The sequence below is a fragment of the Lynx canadensis genome, chromosome B4 (assembly GCF_007474595.2).
Source record: "Lynx canadensis isolate LIC74 chromosome B4, mLynCan4.pri.v2, whole genome shotgun sequence".
Lineage (NCBI taxonomy): Eukaryota > Metazoa > Chordata > Mammalia > Carnivora > Felidae > Lynx > Lynx canadensis.
This window is the reverse complement of record NC_044309.1, coordinates 101779086-101798705: the sequence shown is the minus strand read 5'-3', so window position 1 is coordinate 101798705 and position 19620 is coordinate 101779086. Positions and strand designations below refer to the sequence as shown.

Sequence of the window (19620 nt, the reverse complement as noted above, 5' to 3'; positions counted from 1 at the left end):
TACAGAAAATTCTCGGCTATTATCTTACAGTTAACCATCTATAATTCCTAGTAGAACAGTGGTGTACTTCTTCATTTTATTCCTTCATGTCTCTTAACCTTTCCATACCTTAACACTCTGTGCTCATTCATGAAAATTTTTTCACATATAATTTATAGCCATTAATATTCTCTAAGGCCATTTCTCTTTTCTTCCTAAAAGTTTTTGTTAAGTTTTTAAATTTGAAAGCCATATTTTTCTTTTTTAGTTCTTTTTCAAATTTGCTAATTTATTTTTATAAAGTCCTCCTGTTGGTTTCTATTTCTTCCTTTTTTTCTTCACAATTATTTTCCAAAATTTTAGGATTCTAGCTTGTGGTGCCTGCTTATTCTTTGTTAGGTTGAACAGTTCTCATGGCGGGGGTGGGGGAGTTTATCATTATTTGTTTAATTGTAAATCATTTTCAGAGTTTTTTTTAAATTTGTTTTTAATGTCTGTTTATTTTTGAGAGAGAAAGAGGGAGACACAGAGTGTAAAAGGGGGAGGGGCAGAGAGAGAGGGAGACACAGAATCCAAAGCAGGCTCCAGGCTCCGAGCTGTCATCACAGAGCTGGATGTGGGGCTCGAACTTACGAACTGTGAGACCGAGACCTGAGCCAAAGTTGACCGCTTAACTGAGCCACCGAGGTGCCCTACGGTTTTGTTTTTTGTTTTTTTTTTTAATTAAGGGGTCCTGTGTGCTCTTGCTCAGATATGTTTCTATACAAAATTGTTGGTTTCCATTAGTTTATGTACAATTTTGAGGGACTCCTGCACTGTGAATAATATAAATTTAAATCCCATACTGGTATATGCCACAGCCGGGTGTTTTGATTTGTCACAGCTGAGCTACTTCCCCCCCCCCGTCATCTAGATTCCTAGACAGACAAACTCTACTCACTTCCCTGGATCAGTGGGTGCAGTTTTATTGCTGCTTCATCAAAGAGTAGGAAGCTCTTCTTGCGTCTTGAATGTATGTGAGATTTTCAGTTCCAGATCTTTAATCAATCATTAGAGTCTTGATAAGGCACCCACCTCTCCCTGTTCAGTCATGACATCGGCTCTTAGTATTTCTGCTTTGTATTCTGCTTTTGAGTTTCCCTTTTTTGACCCTTGAGGATTTTTAAATTTTTATTTGTGCTGATCTATATGTTTAGAAATATTTACAGTAAGTTATGTATATATGAATAGGAGTGGTGAGTGTTTCATCTCAGTTCACCAGAATTGTTGATACAAATTGTGATCAGTGATTAATCTAGATGCATGTAGTAAAATTAGACAATGCTTCAGGTAGTTATGTGTGAATTTTACAGTGTTGGGAAATGGACAGCTTTCCAGAGTTCATTACTATAGCATCCGAAATAATTTTCTAGCCCTCAACATATCTCTGTGTTGTTTCACATTCTTACTGGGTTTTTGAAAATATTCTTCCATCTATTTTAGACATTTCTTACTTTGGTTCTGTTTCTCTATAGGATTATATCAAGTTCTGTCCCATGTTCATGTGAACTAGATAGTATTCTTCTGGGTATATGTTCAAAATATGCTTAGCTGCACATAAGTGGTTAAATGTAGGGCAAAATGATTCTTTAAATGCCTAACAATTGGGAAAAATATATTCAAATAAAAATGAATCAACACTAAATAAAGCAATGAATGCCACAAAAATTTTACTTTTATTAAATTACAATACAAAGTATTTAACTTCTCCATGAAATATTTTATTAGGTGGAAATAAGTATCAGCATAAGCAAATGTAAAAATAATTTGTATTATTAAAGTGGCTCTCTAATTCTATCTAACATCTCTAACATTTATAATTCTTACAATTATAAGAATTATGTTAATAATTCTTATAATAATCAATTAATATTTAATAATATTTAATTAATAATTAATTCTTATAATTATAAACTTATAATTCTATCTAATATCTCTAACATTTAAAAACAAATGTTATTTTTTTAATGTTAATTTTTTTTGAGAGACAGGGTGTATGTACAAATGGAGGAGGGACAGAGAGAAAATCCCAAGCAGGCTCCACACTGTCAGTGCAGAGCCCGACATGAGGATTGATCCCATGGATCACAGATCATGACCTGATCAGAAATCGAGAGTCAGACAGACACTGAACCAACTGTGCCACCCAGGTGCCCCAATGTTATTAGTTTATTTTTAAGTGATAATTAAGGGAAATTATTAACTAATATCCAATTTCTAAAATGTTTTCCGGATATTGGTTTAATTTCTTATATTAAAAATATATACATTCTTAAAGTTACCATGTATTTTCTTATCTATTTTCTGCTTTAGATCCAGTATCTTTGATTAAATCATTTTCTTTTCTATTACCAAAGTGAATTCTCTGGAGTCTATTGTTGTTTTTATATGCATATAATCCTCATTGAATTCAAAAGTGGCTAGTCTAACTTAATCCATACCAAAGTCACTTTGCCAGGAAGAACAATGGAGCAAAAAGATTTATTCTGATGTGTCCCAGAATAGGACACTCAGTCACTAGAAAATATAATTAAGAAAAATCTCAGAATCAGAAAAGATGTTTTTTGTGAATTGAGTTGTAGGGTATTTGATTCCATAGTGGCCACACTGTAGCCATCCTGTCACTATTTGGGCCCAGCTATCTGGATTAGATTTCTCAGGCAATACAGCTTGATCTAATATGTAAATTTAGGCATTCCCTTGTCCTTTCCATTTAAGGAAATGTAAAGCCTTAAAAGAGTTAAAATAAATGGATCAGATTTTTTTTTTTTTTTTTACTGCACAGTTGAAAACAGTAAGAATCAGTAAGATTAAAATAAAGAGTAGGATCATTGGAAAAAAACTTGGCGGAAAAAATGTACAGAAAAATATTATCTGAGTTACAGGATAACCAATATTTTAGTGGGTCTGAATATTTGTGTATTTATTCTTTGATAAGGGTCTGCCTCTTCACTAACGTGGAATCACCATGAGAACAGAAACCTGGACCTAGGGCTTAGAAAAGTGACTGGCATAAGAAATGCTTAAAAAAAATCACTGTTGGATAAATAAGTGGATGAACTCAGGCTCCATGGTAGACAAGGTTTTTTGGGCCAAGGGAGAGTAGAAGACAAAGACATATTAATTGAAAAGTGTAGAGGCCATCAAATAAGTTTATATATGAAGATAATAGATTATGTTATAACACTGGTCAAGCAGTTTTGAAGTATCACTTCAAGAGGGAAAGGGGGAGAAAAGCACTTGGGAAATACAGGGTTGGGTAGTGATATCATTGGCATCTTATTCAGCTCAGGTTTTCATAACAGTTTTTGAAAGATGTAAAATAGAGATTGAGATAACTCAGCACAGGCATAGGCAGTCCTAAGACTGGCCTTTGAATGTTGTCAATGCTCCCTCTTATCCTTTGTTCTTGTTTCTTGAGAATGGAATGGAAAGGGGAGGTTACTTTACATTTTAAAACCCCTTTAATAAACTTTCTTCAACGGAAAAGAAACTATTTCCTCCCCCTGCCCCACCTCCCCCAGTGGAATATTCAGAGTGAAGAGAGATTTGAGGAACCTACATGATGAATTCTCTTATGCTTCAATGTAAATAGTAATAATAGTAGAGATTCTGGAAACTTTTCTTTTAGACAGTTTCTGAAAATTTGAATGGATGAAGAATTATAGGCCTTTTTTCCAGGATGGCTTTCTAATTTTTTTCTTCTTATACTGCAAATTAGCCTAGTAGTGAGGTTTAGATCAAATAATTTTGAAATTATTATTTTTTCTTTAAATGGAGAATTTTAGCCGTGAGAAAATATTCTGCTTTCCACCTCCAACAGTTGTTCTTTTGGTTAAATGGAAGTAAAGGGGATTCTACATTGGGGGCCGCTGAGACGTCCTTGACATACAAAGAATACAGACAAATCCACCCTCACTTGGGCCTTGTTCCCTGGATTATTCATACTCCTGGTCCTCCATCCCCAGGTACAGTAGCTGCCTATTCTCTCAAACCATTCAAATTTAGTGAATAAAAAAATAAAGACAAATAGTAAAATATAATGTACTAAAATTCAACTAGAACAAAATATTCTTTATAGTCTAATATCTAGGCTAAAGGTAGCTAATACACAGTGAGCATACAATAAATATTTGGTGAATTAAAGAAATAAATGCAGAACAATAAATTGGGTCCACTTGGTGCTGAACTTTTTGAAAGACACAGAGGGTAGAGCTCCTTAGAAAGCGGAGTTCAGTAAAGCCTTGAGTAGTAGATTAATTCAGAGGAAAAGTCATTGGTAGAAGGCTGTGAGCCTCACCAGTTCTCGTTTCCCACCATTTCTTCCAGCCCTCTGAATTGAGGATTCATGCTTTGTCTTTGCTTAAACACTGCCTCTGTTCATCTGTTTTCTAAATGAATGTATATGTCTGTATTCATTTAAAATAATTGAATACACCTGTTCCCGTGAGTTACAAACATAACCATGAGTGACTATCCTTTCTATTCAATAGCTGCTTAGGGACCTATACGTGAGACCATTTTGCCTCTCATGCTCTAGCTCTACCCAGCATTTCTTCCCTCCATCACCTTTTTCCCTGTTTCAGGAGAATGAGGCTCATGTTGTCACCATTTTTTCCGTGTTTTAGAAAAAACCCTACCTTCTCTTTCAACAGTCAAATTTGCTTTCCTTTGGAGCTGTTACTCAAAGTAAACAAGATTTTCAAAACTATGTTATTGAATTGGTTTAATGTTTTGGAATCATAGCGTATTGTTTTGTTTCCTACTATTTTTCACTTCAAAGCTCTATTTTTACAAATCATGATTTGACTATAATTTTGTGGTGTTCAAAAAAAATTAAATCTGAACATCTAACAACATTTATTGCATTGTTTTTGTGTGAAAATGCTGTTAGAGTCCCAAATATTTAACTCACAAATTAAGGTTTTGAAGCACAATCTTATTGATGTCAGTGTCTGCTTAAGTTGTAAATGTGATCTTTAAAACTACCTGAAAACCAGGGTGCTAGGTGGCTCAGTGGGTTAAGCATCCAACTCTTGACTTCAGCTCAGGTCATGATCTCATGGTTGGTGGGTTTGAGCCCTGCATCGGGCTCTGCATTGGGCTTGGCACAGATAGTGTGGCACCTGCTTGGGATTCTCTCCCAGCTCTCTCTCAAAATAAATAAATAAATAAACTTAAAATCTAGCTGAAAACCAAGAATTATTTTATTTATAAAAGGACTCTTATGAATTTGGGAAACAACTTAAATTATCCAATCATTTTGGACACATTTGTAAACTAAGTATACCTGAAAGATTTTGAGAGAACTGAAAGCTCACCTAATGTTTATGACTTTTTTTTTTCTTTAGACCCTTGTCTCAGTGGAATCTATCATGTAGGAACAAAGAATTAATTTCATTGCTCAAACACTCTCTGTCCTTCTCCTACTGGTTCTATTGTTGCTTTCTGCTCTCATCCAATGGCAAACCTAACCATAAGCTCTCTCTTTTCATGGCTCAGAAGACAATTCTTTGTCCTCAACTCCCACTTAAGTGTATAAAGTTGGCAAACAAGGTATGCTTTGTTTCCACTAAAAAAAAAAAAGTATGAGAAAATTCTCTTACTAAAATGAGACATCATAGAAATGTTCACTTATGAATGGGAACCCTCAACCCAAAAGGTTTAACTTATTTGCATCAATAAATCGTATTTTCAAACTTCAACACCCATAGGAGTTGGCTCAATGGAAACCATAACAAAAGTACATGTTGGAATTCTTAACAAAGTGGTGCTTATTAAACATATCCAATGGTGAAAGAATAACTTGCTACTCAGAAAGCTTTGTGAGACTGAAGATTCAAATGAGAAAATAATGATTGTACAAATTATGAATTTAATACTTTTTACTATTATACACTTATTAGCAACTTTGGAAAGCTTTTAAATTAATAGACATTCATATCCTTGACATCCCTAACACTGATTTTTAAATTTCAATATATTTAATATACATATGAAAGAGGAAATAAACAGTCTAAAATTCCTTGTACAGTCTCAGTAAATATAAATATGTAGGAAACAATTTCAATGTTTTATTTTTGATATCAATTCTATTTTTGACATCAATTTTATAATGGTTTCCTTTTAGCTGTTTCCTTGCTTTCAAATTGTAGAGTAGAGGTTCTTAAACTTTGGAGTTGATTGGAATCATCTGATATATAGATATTTAAAATGCTGGTTCTAGAGCCTGCTCCCAAAGATTTTTATTGAAGTCTTCCATAGAACCCAGAAATTAATGTTTCTGTAGGTTGGCTTCAGGTTATATTTTGAGATGTTTCTCAAACTAATTGTTCATAGAAGGCATTAAGGAAAATAAAACAACTGTTTTATGAACTGTATGGTAAGAATCATGCTGCCAGAAAATCAGCAAATGTCCTTCATTATAAAGTTATTGAAATAACCATTATATGTTCGCACTGTGACAATTATTTCCCAGGAAACTGAAGTACTTGTGATTTTGGATATATACCTTTTCAGAGCCACTTTAAGAGTCCATGTAAAGAAATTATGAGAATTAGAAAAAAAGTATGTTTGAACAGTAACAGCTATAATCCTACCCTGAAGTTTCATACTGTATGAGAGACAGGACAAACTTTTAGTATTGACTCAGTTCATTCTGAAAAGGTGAAGGTCTTATGATTTATTTAATAAGTCCATGAGTTTATAAGAGGTGGTTTGCTCCTATGTAATTTTAGTATTGGTGACCTATTGTAACCAACTTCCTGAGGAAAAATGAGTAGAGAGGCAATATCTTGAGTGAAATAAAGTCCTGAAGACACAGTCTTCTACTCTGACATCCGTTCTCTTGTATTTGATGATAATAATAGGAAAGGCAATTCTTGAGGAATCCAGAACTTCAGTAACACGGGCCTCCAAACAATGACTAGTGAGATAATTTAATCACTCCAATTTACTTCACAGATTTGTGTTTATGCCTAGTGACAGTGTGTTAGAAATGACTTAGACCAAAGAAGCAATGTGATTGGTTAATGAAGAGTCTAAGAATGATAATTGAATTTGATGGAATTCATTAGTTAAGACATTCAAGCATATATTTTACAACCCCGATTATGTACTCTAACATATGTAATAGTCACAATGTGATACATGTACTTCGTTGTTGAACTAGGCACATATGAAAGAGGAAGACATAATGTGGCACAAAGAAATGTCAGCCTGACACAAATCTTGCCTCCACTCTCATCCCCTTCCCCAATACTCTTGCTGAAATATCATCTGTACAGCAAGGCACAAAAGCACAGAGGCAGATGCCACGGCATATTCTTTCAGAATGCAAGGCTGCTCAAGATCATCTACAGATAATGAACCATGACAACTGCAGATTGGATGAGGTACAAAATGAAAGGGAGAGAAAGCACACATGTTATATAAGGGGCCAGTGCCCCCTCAAGTAAACTAGCACTTGAAGGGCATGAGTACTAGTAATAATTCCCACAGATGTGAAAAACACTAATATTTCCTTTAATATCCCGGGACACTTTTTAAGGGAAAAACCCCTCAATCCCCTACACAAATGTGTTTTCCCCCCTCACCTGTCACGAGATATGCACAGGGATAGAGGGATACATCAACAAAACCTATCAAAGTTTCTGTTTTTTCCATATACCTTAATCAGGCAGTTGTAACACAATGTCGAGGAGTGAAGCAAGAGGTAAATGGACAGCCTTCCAATCTCAATCCCGGCGTTTGTCACTCCAGCTCTTGCTGGGCCTCGTTTTTCTGTTTTCCTTTGAGAGAGAAAATAATAGAAATAATCCATGAAAATGCTGGCCTGCAACTCTGCACTTGCCTTTACTCCTGATCGGGGACGTAGACTTGTGCTTATGTAGCTCATTCATTATTCACGCTCTGCTCTGGCTTCCTCAGTTCCTGCTTGTGCTAGGTGCTCCAGGCTAAGAACCAATAAGTATGAATCATGCTGACATAAAGAAAAATCTAGAAGAATAAATGTTTCAAGAAAGCAAGGTGTTTTTTTTGTTGTTGTTGTTGTTGTTGTTGTTGTTGTTTTTTCTTTTGCATTTTTTCTGACACATTCTCTTCAGTGGCATTGGTCTATTGAGGAGAAATAGCTTGGGCTGCCACTGAGGAGCCCAGTGGAATTACCAACCGCAGGGAATTATCTCTAAGCAATTCACACTTTGTTTTGCTAACAAGACGCCTTGTTAGGATACTGGAGTGCTATCCTTCTCTGGCAATGTTCCCCCACCTTTCAGAATTATTGAAAAGCTAACTGAATCTATTTTGATTTGTGAATCTCTTTGTAAGCACCAGCAGCTGCAGCAGTGCTAATAAAAAGGGAAAGCATTGCTATTTACCTAGGAAGGACACTGAAATACTGCACATACAAAAGCAACCGGGATGTGGCAGAGCTCTATGCGATATTTTAATAGTTCCCTTCCTTCCTTGCTTTGTTCTTTCCTCCCTCCCTTTCAACCCTCTTTCCCTCCATTCTTTTCTTCCTTTTCCTGTTCTCTTTCATACACTTCTAATGCATTTGTCTATTCTTTGACATAGAGCAACCTATTATATTTCAGGTCATTAAATAATGACTTTAGAATATGAGATCTCAAAATACTTAGCGAAGGAGCCTAATCCTTTCACATCCATAGAGACACAAGTAGGGAGACTTTGCTATCAGCTGGATCTTCTGGTACCAATTAAGAAGGGAGCCTTTGCAGATTCCAGTGGCTGTGATAACCAGTCAGACCATTCTGCTCCCTTTACAGTTTGGGTTTTAATTCTCCAGAGGAAGCTAACATGGCAACACCCTGTTTTTTGAGGATTCAAGTTTTCCTACTACAAGAGAAATGAATACACAATCCCCTGCAGCTTTCATTATATTCTGAATAGAATTTTATAGTTCCTCAGCAGTTATTAAGGAGTCCTATTTGCCAACTAATGGACCTGAATGGTTCTGGCATAAATCCACGCAAGAAAATCTTCTGAAGGTTTATTGGGCTTGGGAAAACCTTTAGTCCTTGGTTTGAAGGAATAGATGCTGCATCAGAGAGCATTATTTCCTGAGTGGCTTCTGAGCTCCATTTTGCCTGGCCAGGACAGACAACAGAGTGTGTATTCCAGCTCAGGAGGTTTCCAATATAAGTACTTATTTATTATCTGTGATTTACTTAATGAATATTAATTGAGCATTTAATATGAACCTTATTTTTTGGTCAGGTCTTAGGATAAAAAAAAAAGATAGTTTCTTGCCTTTGAAAGAGTTAGACAAATTCGGAAATAAAACAATTTATCATTATCTAAATTGATAAGAGCCACAATGGAGATTTAGAATATGCTAGGTGCTAAAGAAGGATTCTTTCCATTCTCAAGGAGAATTCTAATTTTTCATGTAGGAAATATTCCTAACACTGTGTGTTTATGCTAATATGTGTGTGTGCCCTTTAGAGTGCTAGGCATGAGGTGATCAAACAGTCAAGTCCTGGAATTGTTTAATGATTTACACAACTGTGGCTTTTCATAACTGGATCTTTTTTTCAACAATGATTCCAAGAAAAACAAAATTGCCCACTAGAAAGCATTGAAAACCTTTCTCCCATAGCTACAGATCCCAGAAAGTATCTGATTCCTTAGAGAACATGGCCACCAGAGTCATTTGCTACATGTTGGAGAGCACACATGAGTTAGCAATATACACCCACTCTGGAAGCCAAATAGCAAAGATTAAAAACCATCTGTCATTGAGACTCTGAGCCTGCAAGCAAGCAAGCAAGCAGTAGACTTCCAGCAGAGTCTGGGGCCAGAACAGTGTGTGACACCGATTTAAAAACACAAGATTTGACCAGAACCATTTTTTCAGTCACAGGGTTTCAAAGGTATTACCAACCCTCACCAGAACCCACTTTGCCACGTGTTGTAAACCAGAGCTATTTCTTACGGCAACTCATTCTTCCTCTCACACTTTTCTAAGTGCTCATTTTGTGGCAAGCAGGGTGCAAAGACACCGAAAGTAAGTTGGCAAAGGAGAGAAGCAGCTGTGCCTAGGGCCCCCCCTCCTCACCCCGTGGAGCCCATAGGCTAATCAAGGAGACAGATGATAAATACACAAGGTGCCTATGTCATTGCATAATTGGAATTGTAGTAAATTCCTAAAAGGACAGGTAAAGTTGCTAGGCAAGTGACAGCCGGGAGTCTCGTCCAGAATTGGCTTCCATGCAGAAATCAAATTTAAGGATTAGCTGGATTTGGAGGTGGAGTGGGGTAAAGGGGTAGACTCAAGGTGGAACAATATGTGTGTTAAGTCCTGAGGCAGAAAGGAACTTCTCATGTTTGAGAACAGAAGGAGGTCAATGTGGCTGTAATAGAGTGGGCATAGAGAAGCATGGAGAGTGTTAAAGCTGGAGGCAGGTATGGGAACCATGAGAAGCCACTGAAAGATCTAATCCTTTTAGTTCCTGTTCAATAATAGAATAGGGTAGATGGGGATATTTATCATGATTTAAAACAATCTACCTAGCCTCAGAAGTAAAATTTATCATTTTGACTTAGGAATTACTTTTCTGGCTCACTGATGTTAAGTAGGGTGATTTGTTTTCTTTTAAATAATCCTGTATTTTCCTTCCTAGTACTTATTACTATACATATATGCTTGCTTGTTTCCTTCTCTTGCCACCACACCTCGTCAAAAATCTCGGAGAGCTACAGCTTTATTTGTTTTTTCACTTTGGTTCACTGATAAGTATCTAAGGCCTGGAACATCATCTGGTATAGAATGTGTAGATGAATGGATAATTCTGAACATTGCCTCCCAGATGCTGGCAATCAGCAATCATTTAGTTACTTTCACGTGAGGTCACCTTCGCATGGTAACACCATGTGCTCTTGGTCATATGTCATTGAAAACAGTCTTTAGAGTTGTTGTAACTTATGGGAAAGGTCTAAATAAAACCCGTTTGGGTAAAGCAAATGTATGAAAAATAAAAGGTGAGGAGGTTAACATGAAAGCATAACACATTGTTCTAACTAATGTACATCTCTTAGACTGTAGTTTGGTCATTATAGACTAAGATCCAATTATTTTTCAGCAAACTATTTTCATAGAACTATAGATTCTTTGGTTATTATTGGTTTAGAGATGGATACAGATTCTCTTACACTCTATATTTGGCAGAGGAACTTAGTGCACTATACCATAAACCAAATATATGTACTTTAAATTTTGTAATATTAAGAGATTATATACATATATATATATATATTTTTAAATGTTTATTTTTGAGAGAGAGAGACAGGGAGCATGTGAAGGGGAGGGATGGAGAGACAGAATCCCAAGGAGGTCTGTGCTGTCAGTGCAGAGTCCAACCTGGGGCTTGACCTCACGAGCCGTGATATCATGACCTGAGTTGAAATCAAGAGTTGGATGTTCAACCGACTGAGACACCTAGATGCCCCAAAGATTATATTCTTATGGCACAGGTATAAATTAATAAAAGTTTGTAGACAGGCAAGTTATGAATTTTAATGGACTGTTTCTGCAGAGTGAGAGGTTTCTTAATGTAGCAATTATTTTCTTCTATTGAACATATGTACTATAAATTTTACTGGGTTAGATATAAATTGCCTTAATATACCAAACATCTTAAATAATCTAGAGGAACATGCTTAAGACATGGTTGTCTAAGAAAACCTGCCAAAGTTATTTGCTTATGATAACTTTAATTTTTACTTATGTATTTTCATTTTTTTTGTAGTATAATTTTTGAAAGGCTAATTTGAGTCTTGCTTTAATATGGAATATTAACTTTATAATAGTCAATGTAGGTTCAAAGGTTCAGTAAACCTTTGTAAAGAAAATATAAAAGATTTGTTTATGATGCATTCATTACCTTGGGTTTTTGACCTTACGTATACACAAATCACAGACAATATACCAGTAAGTTACCCAAAACCTAAAAATTTAAAAGATAATGACATTCAAATATCCCTTGTGCCAAGATGCCCGAGAGAATATTTGCTAGAAGAATCCTGTCTGCAATGGACAAAGGCAAAAAGTAGGGGATGAAGTATCACAGATAGGCTTTTACTTGGCACCGTTCAAGTGAAAAAAATTTTTTTCCCAGTGAAAACAATAATTTAGGTGAAAATGTTTGCAAATTGTGTTTGAAATATAGAATTCAAGCATACTTTAGGGATTATGTGGTTCTTGGTTTCATTACCTATTGGTGGAGACTACAGGCCCAAGAAGTCTGCAAACTCCCTAAAATACTAGGTAAAACTATATTTATGTACTTGTTCATTTATGCCAGATTCTCACAAGAAGTCAGTAATTCCCCCCCTAAAAATATTCGGCACTGGAAATTCACTTGCTGAGGCAAGCTTATTAGTAGCATAGCGGAAGCTGCCACTCATGTCTTGATTCTCAATCCAAGGAGGGAAAAGTGCCTTTTTCATCATAGACTTCATATTTCCTTGTTATAACACATGATCCAAGTCAAGCCAACATGGCACTTGACTTTTCTCTAGGAATATAGAGTTAAAACAGCTTACAAGACTTAAGCAAGTATTTGCTCTATTGTTAGAATTTGTTTGTTTGCTTTTTGGTAAAAATGGCAGGGAGAAGTCCTTGTACCATATTCGTCAATCCGAGATGAAAGCCACAAAAATTTTTATGTAATTTTTTTCTTTTGAATCAATCAGAAAAAGTGAGTTTCAACCCCTGGCTGTCTTGTTCGATTTAATCCGCAAAACAATGCCCTCTACTTTCATCTTTTTTTTTTTTTCTTGAAGTCTCAACATAGAATACGCTATGAATTTTAACAACCTGTTTTTGTTCAACTGATTGCCTTCAGTTTCTCTATGCGACAAATGAAGATATATTTGCAAAAATATATATATATATATATATTCAAGTTTTATTTTAAATTATTCAAGAGGTTTGGACTGCTTTATAAGATAAATTTAGTTAAGAAAGGAATCTAAAGATCTGCTAAAACTAGCCAACATGCATATGATCCACTGACAATTGTTAGTGGTATATTAATTTCCAGATACCTAATAAGAGCAAAAATAGTAACAGTTGACCACTGTGGCCATATAGGTGAACTCTGCTCTGAAGTGAAGGTAAAAGTTGGGAGAATAGATTTAGGAAAAAGCACATGGCCTGGAAGGTATATGTTAAAAATGCATTATTAAATACAAATATAGGTGTGTGTGACAGAGAGAGAGAGAGAGGGAGAGAGGTACATATACATATAAGGCTGTATGTGTATACACAAAATGCATTTTAGGAGATTAAAGCCAAAGTAATTAATTCTACAGCATTTAGTCACAGTCTCAATTTAGCAATAATTCTTGGATTGAATAAACAGAGAGATTAAAAATGTACTCTGCACAACAATCAATTGCTCCAGTTCCAGCAGACTCTCTGATATGTATGAGTGGAGCGGGGAAAGAGAACAAGCCAGAATTTGTATGCAAGGTTGGAAATCTAGAGATACAAAATGTAGAACCAGAAGAACACTGACATATTCTTAAGTTTTCTTTAGTTGTTTCAAAAGCTACTCTTTTAATAAATTTTTCAATAAGGCATAATCATTAACATTTATGCTGTTTAATAAATTTAAACTTTTAAATAGTTTGAAATAACATTTGCATTGTTATAAATAACTATTACTACTTTACTATGAATTCAGTTTAAGAAAAAATAAATGGAATCTTTTTTTTAAATTTTTTTTAATGTTTAGAAAGACAGAGACAGAATGGGAGTGGGTTAGGGACAGAGAGAGAAGGAGACAGAATCCGAAGGAGGCTCCAGGCTCTGAGCTGTCAGCACAGAGCCCGACACGGGGCTTGAACTCAAGAGCTGTGAGATCATGACCTGAGCCAAAGTCAGATGCTCAACTGACTGGAGCCATTCAGGCACCCCCTTTCTTGTTCTTTAAAAAAAATTTTTTTTGAATGGAATCTTGTATAAAAATTTTTGAGTAATATTTACCATAAAGGAGTGAATTGATCTTTCAAAGACTTATTTTTGGTTGTCATCAGGTCTGTCTTCAGACAGCTTGAATTCAAATCCAAGCTCTAATACTTCCTAGCCATATTTCTCAATTTCCTCATCTAAAAAAAAAAAAAAAAAAAAAAAAAAAAAGGATGTAGGGACACGTGGGTGGCTTCCTCGGTTGAGCATCAACTCTTGATTTCAGCTCAGGTTATGATTCACTGTTGGCCTTGAATTGATTTGGAGGCCCATGTGGGGCTCAGTGCTGACAGCACAGAGCCTGATTGGGATTCTCTGTCTCCCTCTCTCTCTAACCCTCCCCTGCTCACACTCTATTATCTCTTTCTCTCTCAAAATAAATAAATAAACATTTAAAACATTTTAAAAAGGATATAATAATTCTCCAATATTATTGCTGAGAGGATTGGATAAATAATTCAATTAACATATTAGCACATACTAAGTCCTATTGGGTTAGCTATTGTTAGTGTTACTATCATTATTGATAAAATAATAATAATAATTATTATTTTGGGAGAGAGAGACAGAGAATCTAAAACAGGCTCCACTCTGTCAGTACAGAGTCTGATATAGTACAGAGCTCAAACTCCTGAACCTCGAGATCATGACCTGAGCTGAAACCAAGAGTTGGATGCTTAACCAAATGAGCCACCAAATGAGCCAGGTGCCCCTAAAATTATTCTTTTGAATATGAAGTTAACACAAATTCAGATTTGAAAACACAACACCCTACAGGTTCCCATTCTTAAATGCTGAAATATAATTACGGTATATTGAAGTGTACATCATTGTACTAATTTTTATTTCATATTTTTTATGTACCTGCCATATATTCTTATGTTGCATCTAAGTCTCCTGAGGACAAAAATATCATTAACTTTTCCCTATCTCTTGTCTTCTGTCTCTCCTGTTGTTTTTTTTTTTTTTTTAAGATTTTATTTATTTGGGAGAGTGAGTGAGTGAGCGAGCGAGGGGCAGGGGAGGGGCAGATAGAAGGAGAGAGAGAGAATCCCAATCCACACTGCCAGTACAGAGCCTGACATGGGGCTCAAACCCATGAACTGTGAGATCATGAGCTGAAATCCAGAGTCATCCAAGCACCTCTCTTTTTTCTTTTATAGCAAGACATATTTATTGAGCACCTAGCTTGTGGCAGGCACTTTCGTAGGTCTGAAGTGGAAAGGGGAAGCAAGACAGATAAAACCTCTGCCTTCATGTTGCTTAAGTTCTTGTAAAATTCAATTAAAACTCTGTTGCTCTTTGCTAAATTCAGTATCGATGCCAATGTTAGGAGCACCAAATACAAAACTAAAGACATAATATTTTAGAAAATGTATTTCAATGCAAGTGATTGCAAAAGATGTAAACTTTCATAACAAAGCAACAAAATCATGAACAATTAACTACAGTAATGAAGGTGGGTATACTGTTGGTAGAATGGCTATATATTATCTTCTGGTAAATTTTAGCTTTTTTTCATGTAAGTAAGCACTAAATAAATTAGATTAGAAAAGTTTATAGTGGAGCCACAATAAAAGTTTTTTTAAATTTATGGAAAGGGCTGTATACTTTGATGAAAAAAGATCTTAACAATAAATTAAATTTTAAGAATTTTTAAAGTGCATTCTATAGTATAATAGTTTATTCTGAACAAAATATTGAGCACATCCTCCATTTTTATGTCCTATTATCAGTGTCAGAAGGATCCATATATGAGAAAACCCAGACACAGCAAGTATAATGCAATAGAATAAAGAAGTCTTTATTGAAATAGCTTGTTCATGTAATAATAACCACAAACTTTGATTCTAAAGTTCGTAAATTGCCTATTTTTAAATGATCTATCTTCTATTTATTCTTTGTAAAAAGATTTTTTAAAAGCTCAATTAATGACTGAACCATTTGTTCATAATACAGATAAAATTTTAGAAAGACTAACACTAAAGAGCTACTTTACTTTCATGATTTTTAAAATATATACATATAAATCAGTGAAATAGGTTTATTATGAAACATCTTAGAACTTTAGGAAATACAATGTAAGAAGATGTGAATAATTACCTAAACTTACTATAGTAGAACATATCTATTTCAGTCTAAAGCTTTGTAATCAATACAGTGTCATGTACAAAGAGATAATATCTCTTGGCTGAGAATCTTGGATAATTAAGTTTATCTAGTGATGTCTTTGATCTTCAAGCCTCAGGTTTCTAACATGTGGTTGAAGGCTAGTGGATTGTTTATGAAGTCCTTACTATCCTACGAGGAAGATAACACTATTGTTCCCATTTTACAGATGAGAAAACTCAGAAATAGAATGATTATATAACTTGATCAAAGTCATACTAGTGAGAGGTGGAGTTGAGATTTAAACTCCATCTATCAGGCTTTTAGGCTAATGCTCAATGATATGACACTGTGCTATATTTCTCAATGTATGGCCAAAAGATAGGAGTACCTACCTAAATTGGCTCATTTTTTATGATACAGCTGAAATAGTACAGGATGGGCATAGTATGTGGGTGATTTATTTTAATTTAGGCAGAGTTTTATACTTTATTTTCCAACACAATATGCCCCAAACTAAAACCAGCTCCCTCAGTCTTGTTTCCTCCATTTCTCATTTGGTCACGTGTTCATTCATTTATTCACTTAGGTAGAATTTGTTGACATACAATGGGTTAAACACAAATACCCTTCCCTCTTTCTGTAACCAGCCACAAGTCTATCAATTCTTTCTTCTTCATGTTTCTAGTAGCAACTTGCCTTTTTCTCTCCCTTTTGACCATTAATAGATTGAAACCAACTCAGGTCTTTATCACTGGATTACACCACCACCTCTGGAATAATCTGCTACCTACAATCTATTCCTATACAGCAATATCAGATTAATTTTCCCAAATTCTTGAATATACAACAACCATTATCAGCAGAGAAGGTACCAGTTTAAAGAGCAAAAGACATGGAGTCGAGGGAAACTTAGAAGTTTTCTCCCTGAAGACAATCTTGATCCCCTGCCCACACATTCTTCATAAAGTATCCAGTGAAAATGCAAAGCTTAAAATGCAAAACTGATGAATTATGTTACTTCCCCATTCAAAATCTTCAAGGCTCACTTTTTCTCTGAGGCTCTTAGTTCCTTATGCTTAAAAGACTATCTCTTAGACCCTGCCAACTTCTCCAACCTCGTTTCCCCATGCTTCCCTCAGTTGTTATGTCCTGGTCAAATTTAACTTCTAGAACAAGTCAACCTGTTTCCTTTAATTTTCATGGGACAGCTTCCTTTTCCAATTCTTTACTATGGTCTCGATGGACTTCCTGGCCTTATCTACCATTCTGTCGTCTTCGGTCTTCTCTAGACACATGGGCCATTCTCTAAATCTTTCCCTGGATATTTGCATGGCTTATTCCCTCAGTTTAGTCTAAGAGCCCCAAATAGACTACTCTTCTGTGGACCTTGAGTTAAAAATCCTACTCTTTATCTATTTTCTACCAGTTTACAAACCAGTTTAATGTTCTTAATACTACACCAAAATTTTAATTCCACCTTAACTATCCTTTTAATCATATGCTCAGCTTTCTCCTCTCCACTGTAATGCTTTAATAGTAAACTTTTCTGCATTTACTTCCATATAGCTTTTAAATCTTTAGCAATCTGGCTTCCCCATTCATTCTACTTGTCATGAACCTCATGACTGTCAAATCCAGCATCAGTTCTCCATTTTTGACTTCTCCACATCATTGAGATTGGTGAGGACCATTTTCAGGGTATTAAAGCTTTGATTCTGAATTAGTGCACACACTGTGTGTGTGTGTGTGTGTGTGTAGTTCAGTGTTTTATTTACGTCTGTTTCTGCTTACTCTTCCTTTAGCATATCCATGTTTAATTCCAAGGTTTTCTCTTCAGCTCTCCAGTGCTTCTATATTCTAGCACATACTCCAGTATTTTCAAATATGGCTGCTTTGCAGACTATCCCTGGCATTAAATATTTAGCATTGGCTTCTTTACTATACCCTAGACCCAAATTTCCTCCTGATGGCTATCTACTTATAAATGTCCTCCTGGCATTATGAACCCCCTAGCTGTAAGTGAAATGTTGAGTACTTCCCCACAGCTTTTTCTTATTTTGTGTTCCCTAACCCAGTATTTGATAAGAAAATTTAAATTTATATTTGATTCCACCTAATTTCTACTCCTACATCTGATTAAGTGTCACATGTTATGAATTGTTCCCCTGAAACGTCCCTGGTATTCTTTCCCTTCTATTCTATCAGCCCACTAGCTAATACAGGCCCTTATCATGTTATTGCTTATATGTGCTTTAGCTTCATAACTGATGTCTTCCCTTTAATATCCTGCCACTTCAGTACAAGCTCCACATCTCTCTGCCCTCTAGCCTTGCTCTCGCTACACTTATCGGAGCACTTTGTACTGCTATTAAAAGACTTTATTTTTCCAAATACTGCAGTTGATTGCATTCACGTCTGTTTTTGCCATCAGATTATTAATTCCTCAAGGGCAGAAGTGGTATCTTAGCCCCTTTTATATCCTCCATAGCGTCACCTTGCCCACAGTATGCACTTAATAAATGTTTGTTATATTGAGATAAGATATGTGAGAAAAAACAATTCAGTGAATATGTCATCACTATACAAGGCTTGCTGAAATGCTATTCTCTACTGGGACATAAGAAAATAACACCATATCATTGTTCCTAATAGTCTATGCTCAATATTGGCTAATATTTTATTTATTATCTTTGGTATTTAAGTTTTAGAATGATTGTTCAGTAGCATACTGGAAGAATTAAAGAGAGTAGAAGCATATATTGACTTAGTATTCATGAAATACAAAAATCAATGATTATTTCACTTAAATTTATCTTAATACCTCTGTATAAGACAATGCTTTTAAGAACATTAACCTTCTTGAGTTTTTTATTTGTGCAAAAAGAAAACAGAAGGAATTGTCCTTTTCCAGTATCATATCCAAAAACTATAAAAAGGAATTAACTCATATGCTTGAATTGTGATCATACCTCTGGTTTCTAGCTAAGGCTCTATAAATAGGTAGGTGACTTACCTTGTCAACGTTTTTATTCTGACTTATCTGAAACAAGTAATATGATGGACGGATTTGCCATATATGTTGTAAAAGCTAAAAATGTGTTGTAAAAGCAAACTATTCTCTATAGATTTCTCAGAAAATAAATCAGCAAGATGATGTAATATAAAGACTGTGGATCCTTAGAATTAGACAGACTTAGAGTTGAATTGTGACTTTAACATGTACTAGCTCAGAAGTCTTGAGAACAAATTTAAACTCTTGAGTTTTCTCATTTTTAAAATAGTGATAATGGCACCAGTCTTAGAGTTATAGGAATAGAATAGATAAATATGCCAAATAATTAAGATATATAAATGTTTAGTGCTCAGCACATGCTGGTTCCTTTTCAGTATCTTGTCTTTCAACAGAACAGTAAACAGACAAAGTAAAAAAATATGACCTCTGACTTAATAAAGCATTCATTATATTCATTTTTTCCAAGAATATTTTTTGATGT

The 19620-nt window shown here is 35.1% G+C and overlaps 1 protein-coding gene across 2 annotated transcripts in view; it reads right to left on the bottom strand.

Moving 5' to 3' along the window:
• The window catches only part of SYT1 (synaptotagmin 1), a 557800-nt gene that overhangs the window by 426399 nt on the left and 111781 nt on the right, over positions 1–19620 (bottom strand). For both annotated transcript variants that reach the window (XM_030323298.1, XM_030323299.1), the window contains exon 2: positions 7688–7808. The gene's annotated coding sequence lies outside the window, so the exon portion shown is untranslated. The remainder of the gene's footprint in view (positions 1–7687; positions 7809–19620) is intronic.